This window comes from Staurois parvus, unplaced genomic scaffold, assembly GCF_062004578.1.
Source record: "Staurois parvus isolate SC_StPar_1 unplaced genomic scaffold, SC_StPar_1.0 ptg001026l, whole genome shotgun sequence".
NCBI classification, from domain to species: Eukaryota; Metazoa; Chordata; class Amphibia; order Anura; family Ranidae; genus Staurois; species Staurois parvus.
This window is the reverse complement of record NW_028318822.1, coordinates 568,472-590,288: the sequence shown is the minus strand read 5'-3', so window position 1 is coordinate 590,288 and position 21,817 is coordinate 568,472. Positions and strand designations below refer to the sequence as shown.

General features: G+C 46.8%; 1 pseudogene across 1 annotated transcript; it reads left to right on the top strand.

Moving 5' to 3' along the window:
• Positions 1–570: 570 nt before the first annotated feature.
• Positions 571–11,963, top strand: LOC149441093 (uncharacterized; annotated as a pseudogene). Its single transcript, XR_016307433.1, has 4 exons — positions 571–765; positions 2,863–2,998; positions 8,611–9,927; positions 10,278–11,963. The product of XR_016307433.1 is annotated as an uncharacterized LOC149441093 (transcript).
• Positions 11,964–21,817: the final 9,854 nt, after the last annotated feature.

Below are 21,817 nucleotides of genomic sequence, written 5' to 3'. Positions count from 1 at the left end.
TCTCTCTGCATCACCTGCCAATATTCCCAGTCCTGGAGGCCCTTGTTTTTTGCTTCGGACGTGGGCAAGGTGGTGCCAGGGTCTTCGTGGGCCCCATAACTTTTGGCAATTTTTTGGAAGCCATGCTGGGTTTTGTATCCCACATGGAGAGGGCCTTATTGCAGAAACAAGGATGAGTTTCCAGCGGCTAATTTGACATGTTAGAAAGAGCTGGTCTTGGCTTTTAGGGCTGTTTTGAAGAATTTGAAGGCTGAGGAATCGCCCTCCATGTTAGAGGACTCCACAGTCCTGTTCTAGACAACATAGACAATACTCAAAAGGTTTTCCTTATGATTCTTTCTATGATAATTTAATCTGCAAGGATTAGGCGTCCAGCTAACATGATGGTTGCCAGCCTGTTCAGTTGAGGTGGGGTGAGGGCTGGGTCAATTGTCGATTCATGGTCAATGGACCCAGCAGAAAAGCAGACTTTCCATTAACATCTTGGAACACAGAATGATACATCTCTATCTTTCCCATTGAATGCCTATTTTTAAGGGTTACCCAATCGGGGTGCTGTTGGACAACACCATGGCCTTGGCCTACATCAGTCACCCAGCAGAGCTTGGCAGGCTAAACTGGAGGTGTCTCAGATCCTTTGGTGGAATACTTTTCAGCCTTGTCCGCATTTCACATTTTGGATGTGGACAATTGGCAAATGGACTATCTCAGTCTTCAATGGCTGGATCAAGGAGAGTGGGGTCTCCATCTAGATGTTTTTTGCAGGTTTGTCAACTCTGGGGCACACCAATAATAGATGTCCTTGCATCCAGGCTCGAAAAGTTCCCAGGTTTGTAACCAGTGCAAAGGGTCCCTGTGCTAATGTGTTGGATGGGACCAGGGGCGGATTGACAACTCATGGGGCCCCCAGGCAATAGGGGATCATGGGGGCCCCTGTGTCCTTGCCCAAACTCAAAAAAGCCTATGAAAAAGTACCAGGGGCATCTCATGGGGCCCCCTACTGACCCTGGGCCCTTGGGCAGTGTCAGAGTTTCAAAATGGTCAGTCCACCCCTGGATGGGACATGTACTCCCTAATCTAAGCCTTTCCTCCTCTGAAGATCCTACCCAGTTGTTGCAGAGGATAGAGCAGGAGGGCCAATTGCTAGTCTGAAGAGAGAAATTCAGATATGTTCATTGGTCGCAGATCTTACCGACGTGACATAGCATCCTCTGGCGTCATTTGGGCCTTCTCTTCCAAGGTCCGATCTTTCATCCTGCATTACAGTCGCTGGGATAAATGGCATTGCTGTTGAAAGCCAGGTGCTGAAGGACAAGGGAATTTCTCCTGCTGTCAGTTTTGATTAATTTGCCCATAGGACCTTCATCCAGTCTTTAGTAGTCCATTGGCAGATGCTATATGGCCCAGGCAAGCCTCTTTTTCTTATTTTGCCATCTTAGTAATGGCTTTCTTACAGCCACTGACCTGTCAAACCTGCAGCTTGATATCTTCTCTTCGAAGGTGAAATGGAGTCTTGCTTACCTTGATCAGCGTTAAAACGGAACTGTACTGCATCTGAACACCACCAAACAAATATTCAAAGCAAAACCCCCATCCCTCCATCTATCCATTCCTGTCTCAATGCTTTTTTTTGGCGGAGTAATCACCTTGAAAACGCCTAGCATTTCTTTCCATGGCCATTTTCAGTAAGAAAAGATGATTCAGGTAGCATTTACGTTCTGGAATCCATCTACCCTTAGCTCAGGCACATAGGAGGGGGTATTTCGCTGAAAAAAACCCTCATGAAGACCCCTGGGATGTATGACATCATTTTGGCTAGGAATGGAAACCAGGAAGAACAAGTAAATACAGGGCTATTTTTTTCAGAGAATAGGTGCAGGAACTCCCCATTATTTGAGTCACTCCTTGTCTCCGCCTCCTACCCACTTCCGAGCACCATCCCTTGGTTACACCTCCTAACCACCTCCCAGTACCGTCCTTCTATAGAATACAGAACCAAGAATCATTTTGTGGTGCTAAATAATTTGTATGTAATGTGTTAGTAATACCAAGAAAAGCAGTAAAATACAGTAGATCCCCTGCAGCCAGCAACAATTGAACCCCCACAAAATGGAGCCCCCCCCACAACAAAATACCACCCAGTAATTATAGACTCCCAGCAGCAACAACAGATCTCCTATCAGCCAGCATCAATAGGCCCGACAGCAGCGAGCAACAATAGACTCCCCCTCAATGGGAGATCCCTCCCATCCACAACTAACTCCCAGAAACATAAAACCCCCATGCAAAAATGGATTCCCATCAGTGGTAATAGATCCACCAGCAGCCAGCATCAATAGAGCCTCCAGCACACCCCAGCACCCCTTGCCATTATACACATTCAGTGCTGGAGGTGCCGGAACTGATTTCCCCACGTTCCAGCTGAAAAAAAGCCCAGAGTAAGTATAATATACTTTCCTATCTATTTACTAATGCTAGCAGCATAGGGATTACAAATAGTCCATGTTGATTGAGAGATTAGCATCCTGAAACTTCAATCTCTCAATCGACGTTGACTATTATTAATCCTCTCTCTTCATTCCTCCACCACCAAGCAAAGTCCGTGCCAGGGGCGGACTGACCATTTGGAAACCCGGGCACTGCCCGAGGGCCCGGGGTCAGTAGGGGGCCCCATGAGATGCCCCTGGTACCTTTTTTCATAGGCTTTTTTGAGTTTGGGCAAGGACACAGGGGCCCCATGATCCCCCATTGCCCAGGGGCCCCATGAGTTGTCAGTCCGCCCCTGGTCCGTGCCATAGTTAGTGAGTCTCCATCGGTGTGCGCCCTTCACAGATGTTATCTTCTGCCATTCTGTTGGTTTAGGGTGAAGATATGATGAAGATGAAAGTTGAGGGTGAAGTAGAAGAGACGTATGTGAGGGATGATCAGCAATATACGGAGGAGGCTGGAATGACGAGGACATTCAAAGAGGAGGACACTCCTACAGAGATCAGCACAGGTGAGCCACAATATATTCTTCTGTTATCTGCTCTGTTTCTGCTTACTGATTGGTCCAGAATAGGGTGGGAGATGAGTGATGTCATAGGTTGATAATAGTCACCTCCTTGTACTAATACCCATCCTTCACGTTAGATCTTCTCCCTCAGATAAACCCCCTTCTCTGTGCTGCAGACACAATTTATGTATTCAGACATGATTTATGCATAGGGATCGGTCCGCATTCACTATATTCGCTCTCCCCGGACCCTGCATTCACTATATCCACTCTGCCCAGACCCTGCATTCACTATATCCGCTCTCCCCGGATCCTGCATTCACTATATTCACTCTCCCCGGACCCCGCATTCACTATATCCGCTCTCCCTGGACCCTGCATTCACTATATCTGGTCTCCCCGGACCCTGCATTCACTATATTCGCTCTCCCCGGACCCTGCATTCACTATATCCGCTCTCCCCGGATCCTGCATTCACTATATTTGCTCTCCCCGGATCCTGCATTCACTATATCCGGTCTCCCCGGACCCTGCATTCACTATATCCGCTCTCCCCGGACCCCGCATTCACTATATCTGCTCTCCCCGGATCCTGCATTCACTATATCTGCTCTCCCCAGACCCTGCATTCACTATATTCGTTCTCCCTGGATCCCGCATTCACTATATCTGCTCTCCCCAGACCCTGCATTCACTATATTCGCTCTCCCTGGATCCCGCATTCACTATATCCGCTCTCCCTGGACCCTGCATTCACTATATCTGGTCTCCCCGGACCCTGCATTCACTATATTCGCTCTCCCTGGACCCTGCATTCACTATATCCGCTCTCCCCGGATCCTGCATTCACTATATTTGCTCTCCCCGGATCCTGCATTCACTATATCCGGTCTCCCCGGACCCTGCATTCACTATATCCGCTCTCCCCGGACCCCGCATTCACTATATCTGCTCTCCCCGGATCCTGCATTCACTATATCTGCTCTCCCCAGACCCTGCATTCACTATATTCGTTCTCCCTGGATCCCGCATTCACTATATCTGCTCTCCCCAGACCCTGCATTCACTATATTCGCTCTCCCTGGATCCCGCATTCACTATATCCGCTCTCCCTGGATCCTGCATTCACTATATTCGCTCTCCCCGGATCCTGCTTTCACTATATCCATTCTCCCCGGATCCTTCTAGGATTTACTATATAAAATAGCATATCGTCTGCGTATGCTGCCACCTTATGTTCCACGTCCCCTATCTTTATTCCTACTATATCTATACACCATCTTACCCTTGCCAGGACGGGTTCTAGTGATAGCACAAACAACAATGGACATAGTGGTCATTCCAGTCTAGTACCGTTATGCATTTTAAACGACTGGTCGAGGGATCCGTTGACCTTAACCGTCATTGTTGGACCATTGTAAAGCCCTTTTATCCACTTCAACATTTTGGGCCCTAATCCTAAGACTTCTGATGAATCAAATATAAATCCGCAGTCGACACTGTCAAAAGCTTTCTCGGCATCTATTGACAGAAATCTTGACGTCTGTTTCTCTCTTTTTACTCTTTGTAAGAGGAGCAATGATCGTACACCATTGTCCCGTCCCTCTCTTCCAGGGATAAATCCTACCTGATCCAAGTGTATCCACTCCGGCATCAGCTCCTTCAGTCTGGTTGTCAAAACCTCAGCATATAGTTTTGTATCAATATTTAGTAAGAATATGGGTCTATAGCTAGCGAGCTGAGCTATCCTTGCCTTCTTTGAGTATGACCGTTATATGTGCTTGCAGTGATTCTTCCCTCATTTGCATCCCCTCTCCTATTGCTGTCACGTACCTGATAGAAGTCTGAATTGATGAGGTCAGCCTCTCCTGTATCTCCAACCCAGGCCCTACTGCAGGTGGAACAGATGATGCTGAGGGACAGGAGGAACATGAGTGCCTGTGGGTATTGATTGTAGAACTTGCTGTTGGTGGTGTAGCCTCGGTGAATCAAGCAGAGCATCCAGTCAGGAACAGAGGAGATGCCGGAATGGCCAGCTGAGGTTAAGGAGGCACTCCACTGGAACTGCAAGATCTGGGTATGTGGCTTGCCGGAACTTCTGATAAGCGTGAGGCCCGGGACACACCATGACAACTGGAGCTGATATAATAGATAGCCAGGACAAGCACTCGGCAGGACTGTAGAGCCAAACTGGAGCCAGAAGAGTAGTCAGAGTAATAGCCAGGGTCAGCAACGAGCAGGCAATGAGGTACTGGAACAACAGACAAGGTCAGGAGGAAGCCAGGATCAGAAACAGATGAGCAGAAGCATAAACAGAATCCAAGAGCAGGTCAATGGCAAGCCGGGTCGGTAACGGATACACACAGGATACAGCAGGACACCGGTAATTAGTTGAAGACCAGTCAGCATTGACAGAGAGAGCGAGAGCCTCCTTTAAATAGTCCGTCTGGCGCCATAAACTGTGTGCATGCTCCTGTGTGCTTACTCCCATGTGCGCACATTCTTGCACGCATGCACGAGCCTATGCTCATTTCTATTAGCAATGCACCCGTGCTCATTTCTATGTGCGATATTGCGCACTTCTATGTGCCAGTCGTCGTACAGGAATTCCCTTACAATTGCATTCATGTAGCCACACATTTTAGGGACCAGAAGATCTCTAAATTTTTTTAAATACTCCACAGTGTATCCTCCCGGACCAGGGCTCTTTCCTAGGTCTGTGTTCTTTAAGGCCAAACTAATTTCCTCCGGAGTAATAGTTCTCTCTAGGGCCTCTAGTTTTTCTTCTGTTATTCTTGGCATCTCTACCTCCTTTAAGTATTTCTGCCTTTTTCTCTTCTTATCATCCTCAATTTATTTTTGATTTCTAGGGCTCACGTCATAAAGACTGCTATAGTATTCTTGGAATCTGTTAGCGATATCAGTGGTGGAGTACACCAATTCTCCTTTATCGGTTTGAATTTTATCTATAAAAGTTTTGGATTTCTTTTCCTTTAACCTCCTCATAAGATGTTTTCCAGGTCTATTCCCCCACTGATATCTTTCTTTTGATACCCTATCAGGGGTGGACTGACCATTTGCAAACTTGGGCACTGCCCGAGGGCCCGGGGTCAGTAGGGGGCCCCATGAGACGCCCCTGGTACCTTTTTCATAGGCTTTTTTGAGTTTGGGCAAGGACATGGGCCCCATTATCCCCTATTGCCCGGGGGCCCCATGAGTTGTCAGTCCGCCCCTGTACCCTATTAAATATCCTCCTCAACTCCTGTTGAGTAAAATCTTTTAATCCCTCTCTTTTAAGGATTATCTTCTGATATATACCATGTCTCTTTTCTTTTTATGTCTCTGTCCTAACTTCTATAGCTCCATCATCACCCCCTTTATCCCCCCCCCTTCTTTTTCTTAGCCCCTGTCACTATCAGTATTCCCCTAATATATGCCGTATGAGCCTCCCACACTGTGGCTACAGAAACCTCCTTGGTCTCATTAAATTAAAAAAATTGCTCAATTTCCTGCCATATCTTTCTCTGTATATCAGGATCTTGTATGAGCTTCTTATTTAGTCTACAAGTATTTATTTTGTCCTGCTCCACTCCAACCCGAAGTCTCATTGTGACAGGAGCATGATCAGAGATAGACATAACCTCTATATTAGAGCTAACCAGCAACTCCAATTGTCTATACTCTGTCAATATATAATCCAGTCTTGAATACGTTTTGTGTACTGGAGAGAAGGAAGTGTAGTCTCTTTCTCTTGGATGTTTTACTCTCCAAGTATTGGTCAATTGACCTTGATGTAATAACTTCTTCAGTAATTTTAATTTCCTACCACCCTCTCTCAGCGTATCAGATAGCGTATCCAGATGCAGATCCAGACACAAATTGAAATCTCCTGCCACAACCAGACTACCCCTTACTATATATTCAGAGATTTTTCTTAACATACCCTCCAAGAATGTTACTGGGTTTTTATTCGGACAGTAGATATTAGCTAATGTATACTCCATTCCTTGTAGTCTTCCCTTCAGGAATATAAACCGGCCCTCTGGGTGGTCCTCCAATCTCCCCTCCAGGGTTAAGAGCATTTTTTGAAAACCCAATTGCTACTCCTTTAGCCCTTCTTATTATGCTGGGGAATCGGCATAATACCACGTTGGATAATACTTTGAGTGTAACTTGACGTATGTATCATAGGTTATGTGCGTCTCTTGTAGAAACACTACATCTATGGAGTGTTGGTATATTTCCCTAAGGATCTTATGTCTTTTTGTCGGGGAGTTTAATCCTTTCACATTATAAGTCATGAACTTGATCAAGCTCGTTTCTGATGTTCTTTCTCTATCTTCTCCACTTTCCCAAAACAGGGACACAGATATAGGCAACTTAAGATATGGACCTCCACGTCAGCCTTCCAAATATACCTGTAGGGGGACTCTGTGCATTACTGGTGGTCTGGGGAGTCTCTAGATCTCTTATGTTTGGTGTCTCATCCCAGGAGGGGTGGTATCCTTCCAGGGCTCAAAATATTCTTCATCCGTAGAGCCTCCCAGCTCTCCCGGACCTTTAAGACTCCCTTGCAGTATGGGAGGACCTCTCTCACCAGGCCTCCTACTCCTGGACCGCCAGAATCTCAGGGCTCCTTATGGCTGCCACCTACAGACACTCTGGCCGATCTGGGGACCTGGATCCAGGAAGGTCCTGCGCCCTCACCAGCTACTACCGGGGGACCGGTCACCTCCTACTCCTCACCCATCAGGGCTCCACAGGTTAGTCCAGGTCGATCAAGGCAGTCAGGGACAGGGCTTCATTCGATCATGGCGGGCGCCCGGAGCTCATGGTGCCTTGTTTAGGCTCCTCCCCCTGAATGTCCTATGGTCACTTGTTCTGTGCTAAAGGGTCTGCAAGTCTGAACCTCTTCATTATCAGAGATCACATGACTCAGAGCCTAGCTTTGTGGTTGTGTGAAGAGCATGCCCCTCCCAGTCCCCATTGGTTCCTGCTCTTCTGACAAGGATGGGGAAATGTAGAAGTGATCTGGGGGAGGACCAAAGAACGCCCATCAGGGATCCACAGGTTAGTCCAGGTCGATCAAGACAGTCAAGGACAGGGCTTCATTCGATCATGGCGGGCGCCTAGAGCTCAAGCTGCTCACAGCACCATGTTTAGGCCCCTACCCCTGAATGTCCTTTGGTCACTTGTTCTGTGCTAAAGGGTCTGCAAGTCTGAACGTTGAACCTCTTCATTATCAGGGATAAAATGACCCAGTGCCTAGGCTTGTGGTTGTGTGAAGAGCATGCCCCTCCCAGTTCCCATTGGTTCCTGCTCTTCTGACAAGGCTGGGGAAATGTAGAAGTGATCTGGGGGGAGGACCAAAGGACTTTTTACTAAAGAGGGGAAGTCACAGCTGGTTGGGACATCTACAGAGAACATCTACTCACTAAAACCTGCTTGATCCAGATGGAATCTTGATTTGATACCTAGGCCTATGGTCTCTTGTTCTCTACAAAAGGTTCTCCAAGTTTGAACCTCTTCATTATCACCTACCTGATCCAGATGGAACCTTGATTTAGGTGAACTAACCATCTTGTATCTATTGATCATGTTTTTATATTTTCTAGGACATGCCATCAAGGAACCCTCAAAGGATTGTCTCACTTTACATCTAAGCTGTAAAATGGAAGATGAGGACATCACAGGAGATTGTGCAGGAGAAACAACAATGAGCTCAGCTATGGATGGTGGACTTCAAAGTGTGGATGGACCATCAATTCCCTCTGACTCTGAGCAATCTCTCACTGTGAGGGATGGTGCCGGAATTCTGGGGGAGGAGAAACTTTCCTGTTCTGAATGTGGGGAAAGCTTTAGCTCTGAATCAAATCTTGCTGAACATCAGAGATCTCACACGGGTGGGAAGCTTCATTCCTGTTCTGAGTGCGGGAAATGCTTTACATGGAAATCAAGACTTGTTCTACATCAGAGATCTCACACAGGGGAGAAGCCTTATTTCTGCAATGAGTGCGGGAAATGTTTTTCAGAGAAGTCCAATCTTTGCAAACATCAGAGGATTTGCAGAGGGGAGAAGTCTTATTCCTGCTCTGAGTGCGGGAAATGTTTTTCAGAGAGGTTCAGACTTTACAGACATCAGAGGATTCACACGGGGGATAGCTCTTATTCCTGCTCTGAGTGCGGGAAACGTTTTTCAGAAAAATCCATACTTTACACACACCAGAGGACTCACACAGGAGAGAAGCCGTTTTTCTGTTCCGAGTGTGGGAAATATTTTTCACAGAAAGCCCATCTTTTCGTACATCAGAGGTCTCACGAGGGGAAGAAACTGTATTCCTGTCCTGAGTGCGGTAAAAGTTTTTCTGTGAAGTCCAATCTTAACAGACACCAGAGGATTCACACGGGTGAGAAGCCGTATGCTTGTCCTGAGTGTGGGAAAAGTTATTCACAATTGTCCCATCTTTACAGACATCAGAAGTTTCACAAAGGGAAAAAGCTCTATTCCTGTCCTGAGTGAGGGAAATGTTTTACAGAGAACACAGACCTTGTTAAACATGAGAGATCTCGCACAGGGATGAAGCCTGATTGTTGCTCTGAGTGCGGGAAACATTTTTCACAGAAATCCCATCTTTACACGCATCAGAAATTGCACACTGATGAGAAGCCTTATTCCTGTTCTGAGTGCGGAAAATGTTTTTCAGAGACGTTGAGTCTTTACAGACACCAGAGGATTCACACAGGGAGAGAAGCCGTATTCCTGCCCTGAATGCAAGAAATGTTTTTCACAGAAAGCTATCTTTGTTCGACATCAGAGATCTCACACAAGAGTGAGGCCTTATTTCTGCCCTGAGTGCGGGAAATGTTTTTCACAGGCGTCCTATCTTTGCACACATCGGTGGTGCAAAACAGGAGAAGCCGTATTCCTGTTCTGAGTGAGGGAATTTTTTTCAAGGAAATCAAACATTTATTTATTTATTTCAGGTACTTATATAGCGCTGTCAATATACGCAGCACTTTACATATATATATTGTACATTCACATCAGTCCCTAACCCTCAAGGGGCGTAAGATCTAAGGTCCCTAACTCACATTCATACATACACATACTAGGGCCAATTTAGACAGGAGCCAATTAACCTACCAGCATGTCTTTGGAGCGTGGGAGGAAACCCATACAAGCACAGGGAGAACATGCAAACTCCATGCAGGAGGCACCATGGTCAGGAATCTAACCCATGACCCATTTACTGCAAGGCAGACGTGCTAACCACTAAGCCACTGTGCCGCCCGCAAAAATCAAAGATCTCACACATGTGAGAAGCCGTATTCCTGTCCTGAGTGCGGGAAATGTTTTCTACGGGTGTCCCATCTTCACACACATCGGAGGTGTCACACAGGTCAAAGCCATATTCCTGTCCTGGGTGCAGAAAATGTTTTCTACGGGTGTCCCATCTTCACACACATCGGAGGTGTCACACAGGTCAAAGCCGTATTCCTGTCCTGGGTGCGGAAAATCTTTTCTACGGGTGTCCCATCTTCACACACATCGGAGGTGTCACACAGGTCAAAGCCGTATTCCTGTCCTGGGTGCGGAAAATCTTTTCTACGGGTGTCCCATCTTCACACACATCGGAGGTTTCACACAGGTCAAAGCCGTATTCCTGTCCTGGGTGCGGAAAATGTTTTCTACGGGTGTCCCATCTTCACACACATCGGAGGTGTCACACAGGTCAAAGCCGTATTCCTGTCCTGGGTGCGGAAAATGTTTTCTACGGGTGTCCCATCTTCACACACATCGGAGGTGTCACACAGGTCAAAGCCGTATTCCTGTCCTGGGTGTGGGAAATCTTTTCTACGGGTATCCCATCTTCACACACATCGGAGGTTTCACACAGGTTTAAGCTGCATTCCTGTCCTGGGTCCGGGAAATGTTTTCTACGGGTGTCCCATCTTCACACACATCGGAGGTTTCACACAGGTTTAAGCTGCATTCCTGTCCTGGGTGCAGGAAATGTTTTCTAAGGGTGTCCCATCTTCACACACATCGGAGGTGTCACACAGGTCAAAGCCGTATTCCTGTCCTGGGTGCGGGAAATGTTTTTTACGGGTATCCCATCTTCACACACATCGGAGGTTTCACACAGGTTTAAGCTGCATTCCTGTCCTGTGTGCGGGAAATGTTTTTCACAGAAATCAGACCCTTGGTGTACATCAAAGATCTCAAAAACGGCAGAAGCTGTATTTCTGCCCTGAGTGTAAAAATGCCATAAATGGAATCCCGACTCTTTTTTTTTTTTTTTTTTTATACATCAAAGATCTCATACAGACAAGTGACCATACATTTGTTTTGAGTATGGAAAATTTTCACTGCCAGTGTGTCCTTCATTGGAGTATGCGTCTTGCATGGAGTACCATTCTGCCCAGGGGCGGACTGACAACTCATGGGGCCCCCGGGCAATAGGGGATCATGGGGCCCCTGTGGCCTTGCACAAACTCAAAAAAGCCTATGAAAAAGGTACCAGGGGCATCTCATGGGGCCCCCTGCTGACCCCGGGCCCTCGGGCAGTGCCCCAATGGTCAGTCCGCCCCTGATTCTGCCTATTATGTGCTTCACCATGTGTTAGCTTGTTTGCCTTTCAGCTGCATCTCTCCCTATGCAGTGCCTATGGTGCAATGCTTCCTTGCCTGGCGCAGTGTCTTCGAACTTAACCCCTTCATGCCTAAGGGTAAAACAAATCTTAATGCCTAAGAAAAATTTTACAACTTTGACACGTGTTAGTAAAACCGTCCATATCATCACAGCTACTTTGTACATCCAGGGGAATTATACCACATGGTTTTTATTTCAGGACAAATTGGGCTTTCATTTGGTGGTAAATGGGAATTGATATCTCCTGATTTATTTATTTATTTTTATTATCAAAGGAAAACTGGCCCAAAATTATAAAAGAAAAAAAAATATTAATTTTTTTTGTTTAATTTAGATGTGTGTTTCTTGTTACTACCGTAACCTACCGCCAAAGAACAACACAAAATACATTTTCCAGCTCTTGACGATCACAGCGACACCATATATGTGTGTTATTTGTACCTGCAGTACAGCCCAGAAGCAATAGTGCGCTTTTTGTTTTGTTTTTTTCACCTAAAACACACTGACACTAACTGAAACTGATACCAATTAAAAGAAAAAAAATCCTGACCTTTGACCCTGACCTTGACCCAAACACTAACCCTGGCACTGAACTAGATCAAACCTTGATCTGGGTATTTTTTCTTTATTTTTTAATATTTATCTTTTTTACAGTTTTTTTTTCTTTGTCTCTGCAAGGAGATAGAGAGATACAATGTACCGTATTTTTCGCTCCATAAGACGCACCTAGGTTTTAGAGGCGAAAAACAAGAAAAAAAAATATTCTGAACCAATGGACTGCAGACATAGTACAGGGGATGACCAGAGACTGCGGACACAGTACAGGGGATGACCAGAGACTGCAGACATAGTACAGGAGATGACCAGAGACTGCGGACATAGTACAGGAGATGACCAGAGACTGCGGACACAGTACAGGGATGACCAGAGACTGCGGACACAGTACAGGAGATGACCAGAGACTGCAGACACAGTACAGGAGATGACCAGAGACTGCGGACACAGTACAGGAGATGACCAGAGACTGCGGACACAGTACAGGGGATGACCAGAGACTGCGGACACAGTACAGGAGATGACCAGAAACTGCGGATACAGTACAGGAGATGACCAGAGACTGCGGACATAGTACAGGAGATGACCAGAAACTGCGGATACAGTACAGGAGATGACCAGAGACTGCGGGCATAGTACAGGAGATGACCAGAGACTGCGGACATAGTACAGGAGATGACCAGAAACTGCGGATACAGTACAGGAGATGACCAGAGACTGCGGGCATAGTACAGGAGATGACCAGAGACTGCGGACATAGTACAGGAGATGACCAGAAACTGCGGATACAGTACAGGAGATGACCAGAGACTGCGGGCATAGTACAGGAGATGACCAGAGACTGCGGACACAGTACAAGAGATGACCAGAGACTGCGGACACAGTACAGGGGATGACCAGAGACTGCAGACACAGTACAGGAGATGACCAGAGACTGCAGACACAGTACAGGGATGGTCAGAGACTGCGGACACAGTACGGGAGATGACCAGAGACTGCGGACACAGTACAGGGATGGTCAGAGACTGCGGACACAGTACGGGAGATGACCAGAGACTGCGGACACAGTACAGGGGATGACCAGAGACTGCGGACACAGTACAGGAGATGACCAGAGACTGCGGACACAGTACAGGAGATGACCAGAGACTGAGGACACAGTACAGGAGATGACCAGAGACTGCGGACACAGTACAGGAGATGACCACAGACTGCGGACACAGTACAGGGGATGACCAGAGACTGCGGACACAGTACAGGGATGGTCAGAGACTGCAGACACAGTACAGGAGATGACCAGAGACTGCGGACACAGTACAGGGGATGACCAGAGACTGCAGACAAACTAGAGGAGACAGTCAGAGACTGCGGACACAGTACAGGAGATGACCAGAGACTGCGGACACAGTATAGGAGATGATCAGAGACTGCGGACACAGTACAGGAGATGATCAGAGACTGCGGATACAGTACAGGAGATGATCAGAGACTGTGGACACAGTACAGGAGATAATCAGAGACTGCGGACACAGTACAGGAGATGACCAGAGACTGCGGACACAGTACAGGAGATGACCAGAGTGTGGACATAGTACAGGAGATAACCAGAGACTGCAGACAGTGCAGGGGATGACCAGAGACTGAGGACCTTTGGGGAGGGAGGGGGAGCGGGTACCTGAATTTGACAGGTACCCGCTCCCACTTCTGCGGAGTTGTCCTTCCCTCTTCTTCCCGCGCCAGCTTCTGTGACAGCCGGGTGCCCACTGCGCATGCGCGAGATGCGCTGCGCTTTGTGAATGGCCCGGAGCCTTCTGGGACCTGTCATATGTCCCAGAAAACACTGGACCATTCACAAAGCGCAGCGCATGCGCATTGGGCACCCGGCTGTCTCAGAAGCCAGTGTGGGAAGACTGTGCAGCGGCGCTGGAGCGAGGAACAGGTAAGGTCCTGCAGGAGAGAACAGCTGAGCGGCCGGCCCGGTATTCTGACATGGTGGCGGCAGAAATACCAGACCGGACGCTTTATATTCGCTCCATTTATCTGAGAACAGGCCAGGAAAGGAAGGGGGGGAGTGAGCATCCCCCCTCCCCTAACCGTACTAGGCCACATGTCCTCAACATGGTGAGGGAGCTTTTTTTGTAGGGGGGGCTCCCCCCTTGTCTCCATGTTGAGGGCATGTGGCCTGGTATGGTTCAGGAGGGGGCTCTCGCTTATCCCCTCCTCTTTCCTGGCCTGCCAGGCCTGTGCTCACATCAAGGCTCTAGTAGGGCCTCTTCCCCACAACCCTGGGCTGTGGTTATGGGGTGACTTATTAAAATCTAGAATCCTCTTATAAAAAGCCCCCCCCTCAGATCTCGCCCCGTCCCCCCTTGTAAATGGGTATAAATGATGAGGACAAGGACCTTTTCCCCACAACCCTGGGCTGTGGTTGTGGGGGTCTGCGTGGGGTGACTTATCGGAATCTAGAAGCCCCCTTTAACAAGGCCCCCCACTCAGATCTTGCCCCGTACCCTATTCTAAATGGGTATGACTTGTGAATGTTGATGCTCCATGTGACTGTGCATGCAGCCTTGTGCTGTCATCTGTTGGCGTGTTACAAAACTAGTCATGAAACTTTTTGATACCACCTCATATTTTATTGAGAATGGGGTTAAAAACACTCACAGGAAAATGGTGTCAAACAAGCTCATCATACCATACAGACATGGAAGTAGATCTCCTGTCATGGATCCTCAGTAGCTGACCAGCTGAGATGCAAGATGGCCACCCAACTTCCCGAACCAGCATGGAATGCACCTACCAAAAGTGACATCAGACAAGGGGCGGCTACATGTTTCACAGCATGTGCAGAAGCTCCTTTGTCGAACTTGAGTCCCGGGACAGGGGAGCTCGAAGAAATAGAAAAAACGGGCGGGCGTTGGGCGGCACGGTGTTATGGAGAACCATCCAAACACATAACACATTAATATGGGGCAATATGAGGAAATCACACCAAAATATAGCAACCGATAAAAAGACAACGGTTAAATACGTTCACGGATTCTGAAAACTGTATGTAGCACCACCCCCCTTAGGAGTTGCTGAAGATTTGGGCCCAGAGACAGTAAAGAGTCCTTGAGCTTGCATTCCAGAGACAGTAAAGAGTCCTTGAGCTTGCATTCCAGAGACAGTAAAGAGTCCTTGAGCTTGCATTCCAGAGACAGTAGAGTCATTGAGCTTGCATTCCAGACAGTAAAGAGTCATTGAGCTTGCATTCTAGACAGTAAAGAGTCCTTGAGCTTGCTTTCCAGTGACAGCAAAGAGTCCTTGAGCTTGCATTCCAGAGACAGTAAAGAGTCCTTGAGCTTGCTTTCTTGAGACAGTAGAGTCCTTGAGCTTGCATTCCAGAGACAGTAAAGAGTCCTTGAGCTTGCATTCCAGAGACAGTAAAGAGTCCTTGAGCTTGCTTTCCTGAGACAGTAGAGTCCTTGAGCTTGCATTCCAGAGACAGCAAAGAGTCCTTGAGCTTGCATTCCAGAGACAGCAAAGAGTACTTGAGCTTGCAATCCAGAGACAGTAAAGAGTCCTTGAGCTTGCATTCCAGAGACAGTAAAGAGTCCTTGAGCTTGCAATCCAGAGACAGTAAAGAGTCCTTGAGCTTTCATTCCAGACAGTAAAGAGTCATTGAGCTTGCATTCTAGACAGTAAAGAGTCCTTGAGCTTGCATTCCAGAGACAGTAAAGAGTCCTTGAGCTTGCTTTCCAGAGACAGTAAAGAGTCCTTGAGCTTGCCTTCCAGAGACAGTAAAGAGTCCTTGAGCTTGTGTATTGTTTTATCGGGGTATTAAACTTGGATGGGTTGAGGGACGTATGGGATGCCCAAGGGTACTGCAACTGAGGACAACTCCTTAGCACTATGTACACATCTCTTTACAGCAAAACTCTTCTTGGAGAGCTCTCCAGCCTCTTCTGGGGGAGCTCTCCAACCTCTCCTGGTGTACCACTCCAGACCCCAGATGAATCCTCTCCTCATCCAGCTGTACTGGGTGAATCCCTGGGCAAGGGGATCCAAAGCTGCCACTTTCTATGTAACAGTCCCTGGTGTAGAGCTAGTCAGGTTTCCCACCAGAAGGCCCTCTCCCCTTGTCTGGCACAGGGGTTACAGGATTACTCACTCAGTCCTTTCCTGTGAGCTGGTTGGGTTGGTGGTTGCCTTCAGGTCCTCTGTTGGGCTGGTTCCTTCCTTGGCTCCATAAGTGGTCCTCCCTCCGGGGACCGATGAGGCTATGTGATTTCTGGTTCCTGGCCTGTAGATAGGTCCCTTCCTACTGGGCCCCCTCACAGGCTCCTGCATCTCAGCCTACCTCACATCTTCCACCCGAACTGTCCTGCTGTTGAGCAGGCTCAGACACACTTAAAGGCTGCCCTGGACCCATGCCATGCCTCCTGCTTTGGGAATTGGCCAGAGTCCTCTAAGTGTGCAAGCCAGCCCCTCCTCACCCCCACCCACAGCTTCTAGAACAGGGTTGTCAAACTCCATTTCATCAAGGGCTGTACCGGCATTATGGTTGCCCTCAAAGGGGCGGTTGTATCTGTAAGACTAGATGTCCAGAGCACCCCACCCCTCATTACATCAGATGTCAAGAATCCCAAACCCTCCCTAACATCACCGTGCACCCCCTTTGGGGGAAGAGCTGGAAAGCAGAAAGTGTAGGGTCTGGAGGAGGACCAGAGGAGGAATGGAGTCAGTTACCAGAGTCTGCTGAATGCTGAGACCAGGGGAGGCAGAGATGAGGGGGTGCTGCAGCTGCACTGAGGTGCAGGATTTGGACAAGGAGTTAAATTCTCCTCTCTGCTGCTGACTGCTGAGACAAGGTGGAGACCTACAGGAGAGGTGCAAGGGCGACATGAAATGGCCTGGAGGGACGTATTCAGCCTGCGGGCCTTGTGTTTGACACCTGTGTTCTAGAATCTTCTCCAAGTTTCTAGAGTGGGGGGGGGGGGTATCAGGGAACTGGCCTGCAGAGCCTCTTAGCCCTGGCCTAATATTGACCCTGCTGACTATTGCCCAGGCTGCTACTCAGCCTTTCTAACAAAAAAAAACTAGTTAGCTCCCCCTAGCTGACTAGAGCGGTGCTACATGCATAAAAAAAACAAATAAAACCAGATAGAAACTATAAGTCCCAGCATGATAATAAAAATATGGTAGAGAAGTGAATAAAATAAATAAATTAGACACAAAATGTATATATAACCAAGACATGCAGATAAAAGGTAATATAATTATTAGTATATTATTTTTTGATATTATTACAGTAGCTTGTCACTACCTTCCTGTGAGTGTTTTTAACCGCATTCTCAATAATATATACTGGTGTTACTACATAGAAGCGCCTTCCTCTCTCTTTACATTTCCTTTGACAAAAGTCATATGAACAATCGCCTTTTGTCAAAGAGAGCAAGACCACACACTGAGCGAGAATTTCCCCATTGTATGGCCAGCTTTTCCAACCACAGTCACAACAGATGGCCAAGTTCATGCACTCAATGTTGAGTACTGAAGACGTATCCTCAGGCTATGGTCCAGTCAAGAAAGTCTGAACAACTGTTTGTGATACAAACTCGAAAAACTGGGTCAAGGAGACTTTCCTGAGAATTTTGGAAAGGATCAGCAAGGTCATCATTCAGACTTACACTATATTGCCAAAAGTATTGGGGCGCTTCCCTTTCCACGCACATGAACTCTAATGGCCTCCCAGTCTTAGTCCGTAGGGTTCAGTATTGAGTTGGCCCCGCCCTTTGCAGCTATAACAGCTTCAACTCTTCTGGGAAGGCCGTCCACAAGGTTTAGGAGGGTGTCTATGGGAAGGTTGGACCATTCTTCCAGAAGCACATTTGTCAGGTCAGGCAATAATGTCGGGGGAGGAGGCCTGGCTCGCAGTCTCCACTCTAATTCATCCCAAAGGTGTTCTATGGGGTTGAGGTCAGGACAGTCAAGTTCCTCCACTCCAAACTGGCTCTTTATAGTCCTTGCTTTGTGCACTGGTATGCAGTCATGTTGGAACAGGAAGGGGTCATCCCCAAACTCTTCCCACAAAGTTGGGAGCATGAAATTGTCCAGAATGTCTTGCTATGCTGACGCCTTAGGAATTCCCTTCACTGGAACTAGGGGGCCAAGCCCAACCCCTGAAAAACAACCCCACACCATAATCCCCCGTCCACCAAACTTTACACTTGGCACAATGCAGTCAGGCAAGTACCGTTCTCCTGGCAACCGCCAAACCCAGACATAGTCATCGGATTGCCAGACGGAGAAGCGTGATTGGTCATTCCAGAGAACACGTCTCCACTGCTCTAGAGTCCAGTGGTGGCATGCTTTACATTACGACATCCGACGCTTTGCATTGCACTTGGTGATGTAAGGCTTGGATGCAGCTGCTCGGCCATGGAAACCCATTCCATGAAGCTCTCTACGCACTGGTGTTGTGCTCATCTGAAGGCCACACCAAGTTTGGAGGTCTTTAGCTATTGACTCTGCAGACAGTTGGCGACTTCTGCGCACTGTGTGCTTCAGTATGCGCTGACCCCGCTCTGTCATGTGATGTGGCCTACACTTGGTGGCTCAGTGGCTGTTGTTCCCAGTTGCTTCCACTTTGTTATAATCCCACTAACAGTTGAGCGTGGAATATTTAGTAGCCAGGAAATGTCACGGATGGACTTATTGCACAGGTGACCACCTATCACGGGACCACGCTTGGAGTCACTGAGCTCCTGAGAGCGACCCATTCTTTCACCAATGTTTGTAGAAGTAGTCTGCTTGCAAGAAGAAAAAAAAATTACAACCTCTGAAAAACTCGCCATGCCTCTTACTAAATACCTTGGACTGTCTTTTTTCCAAAAAATGGGTAATTTGGGAGGTATTTGCACTATCCTGGCATTTTCAGGCCTCAAGAAATTAGATGGGCTGTCAGTACATCAGGATTGATCGATTGTTAGATATAGAGTCCACAAACCATGGTGTGTATATATTTACAGTTGTGTTCAAAATAATAGCAGTGTGTTGAAAAAGGTGAATAAAGCTGAAAATCCTTCTAATAGCTTTTATTTCCATCCACACAAATGCATTGGGAACACGACACATTCTATTCCAAATCAAAACATGAAGAAAAATAGATCACATTTGTATTATTCCTCTAAAAAAAATGGAAGAAAAGTGAATATTAGACGGTTCAAAAAACTAGCAGTGTTTGTATTCTTCTTTACAAACTCAAACATTCACTATATAAACTGAGAAATGTTTGAAGATTTTGCTTTCCTTTGAATGACTTCATGAATATTTGGTAGTAGTCGCACTGTTTCTGAGAACTGCTGTACATCTGTGTTGTATGGAGTCACCCAACTTCTGGCCCCTGTGATCAGGTATTCCAGCCCAGGATGATTGGACCACATTCCACAGTTCTTCTCTATTTCTTGGTTTTGCCTCAGAAACTGCATTTTTGATGTCACCCACAAGTTTTCTATTGGATGAAGATCCGGGGATTGGGCTGGCCACTCCATAACGTCAATCTTGTTGGTCTGGAGCCAAGATGTTGCACGTTTACTGATGTGTTTGGGGTCGTTGTCTTGTTGGAACACCCATTTCAAGGGCATTTCCTCTTCAGCATAATGCAGCATGACCTCTTCAAGTATTCTGATGTATTCAAACTGATCCATGATCCCTGGTATGCGATAAATAGGCCCAACACCGTAGTATGAGAAACATCCCCATATCATGATGCTTGCACCACCATGCTTCACTGTCTTCACAGTGTTCTGTGGCTTGAATTCAGTGTTTGGGGGTCGTCTGACAAACTGTCTCCGCCCACTAGACCCAAAAAGAACAATCTTACTTTCATCAGTCCACAAAATGTTGCGCCATTTCTCTTTAGGCCAGTCAATGTGCTCTTTGGCAAATTGTAACCTCTTCAGCACACGTCTTTTTCCCAACAGTGGGACTTTGCGGGGGCTTCTTGCAGATAGCTTGGCTTCACATAGGCGTCTTCTAATTGTAACAGTCCTCACAGGGAACGTCACACCTTCTTTCATCTTCCTGGAGCTGATTGTTGGCTGAGTCCGCCCCATTTTGGCTATTCTTCTATCCATTCCAATGGTAGTTTTTCGCTTTCTTCCACGTCTTTCAGGTTTTGGTTGCCATTTTAAAGCATTTGCCATCATTTTAGCTGAGCAGCCGATCATTTTCTGCACTTCTTTATATGTTTTCCCCTCTCCAATCAACTTTTTAATCAAGGTACGCTGTTCTTCTGAACAATGTCTGGAACGACCCATTTTCCTCAGAATTTCCGAGAGAAATGCACTGTAACCAGCATGTACAACATTTGCTGCCTTCCTTCCTTAAATAAGGGCAATAATTGCCACCTGTTTTTCAAAGAATGAATGACCTCACTAATAGAACTCCACACTGCTATTATTTTGAACACGCCCCTTTCAATGAGTGATTCAATTATACAGAATCAGCAGCATGCATGTCATGACTGTTGGGTCTGTTGGATTTCTATTACTCTACTACACCTTCTAGGAAATTATTTGCCATGTAGAGATATCATTTCTACCAAAAACAGTGATTGATCCGGTTAGTGATGTCTGACTGCTATTTTGAACACAACTGTGTGTATATATATATATGTATAAAACTTTCTTACAGACTAAATAAAATACACCAATTTGGGGTATTTTCACCAAAGAAATGTATCAGAATACATTTTGACCTAAATTTATGAAGAAATGTTATTTATTTGCAAAATTTTATAACAGAAACTAAGAAAAATGCATTTTATTTTTCCAAAAGTTTTGTTTATTTAGCAAAAAAATAAAAATAAAAATCTCAATCAATGCACCGTAAATGGAAAAAGACCAAAAATTTAAAAAAAAAAGTATTTCTTTGTTTTTATTATAAAAGTTTGCAAACAGGTAATTTTTCTCCTTCACTGATGTGCGCTGATGAGGCTGTATGAGGGTGCATTGATGAAGAGGTACTGATATGCAGGGCCAGTGCTAGAATATTTTGCACCCTAGGCAAGACCAGCTACTTGCACCCCCCCCCCCCCCCCCAAAATAAATAAATAAATAAATCATCACCTGTAGTTCTACTTCACCCTTCCTAGCACACATCATCTTTCCTCTCAAATTTTCCACCCTAGCACAAATCCTCTCCCCCCAATCCCCCCTCCTAGCACAAATTTCTTTTCAATCTCTTTTCCAAGCACAAATCTTCTGCCACAATCCCCTCTCTAAGCAAAAATCCACCCCCCAAATCTCCCTTCTAGCACAACCCCCCCAATCCTCCCTTATAGCACAGATTCCCCCCCCCCCATCCTCCCTTATAGCACAGCCCTCCCCCAATCCCCTCTCTTAGCACAACCCCCCCAATCCTCCCTTATAGCATAAATCCCCCCCAATCCTCCCTTATAGCACAACCCTCCCCCAATTCCCTATCCTAGCACAACCCCCCCTCCAATCCCCTCTCCTAGCACAAATCCCCCCCCCCCATTCCTCCCTTCTAGCACAACCCCCCAATCCTCCCTTATAGCACAAATCCCCCCAATCCTCCCTACTGGCACAACCCTCCCCCAATCCCCT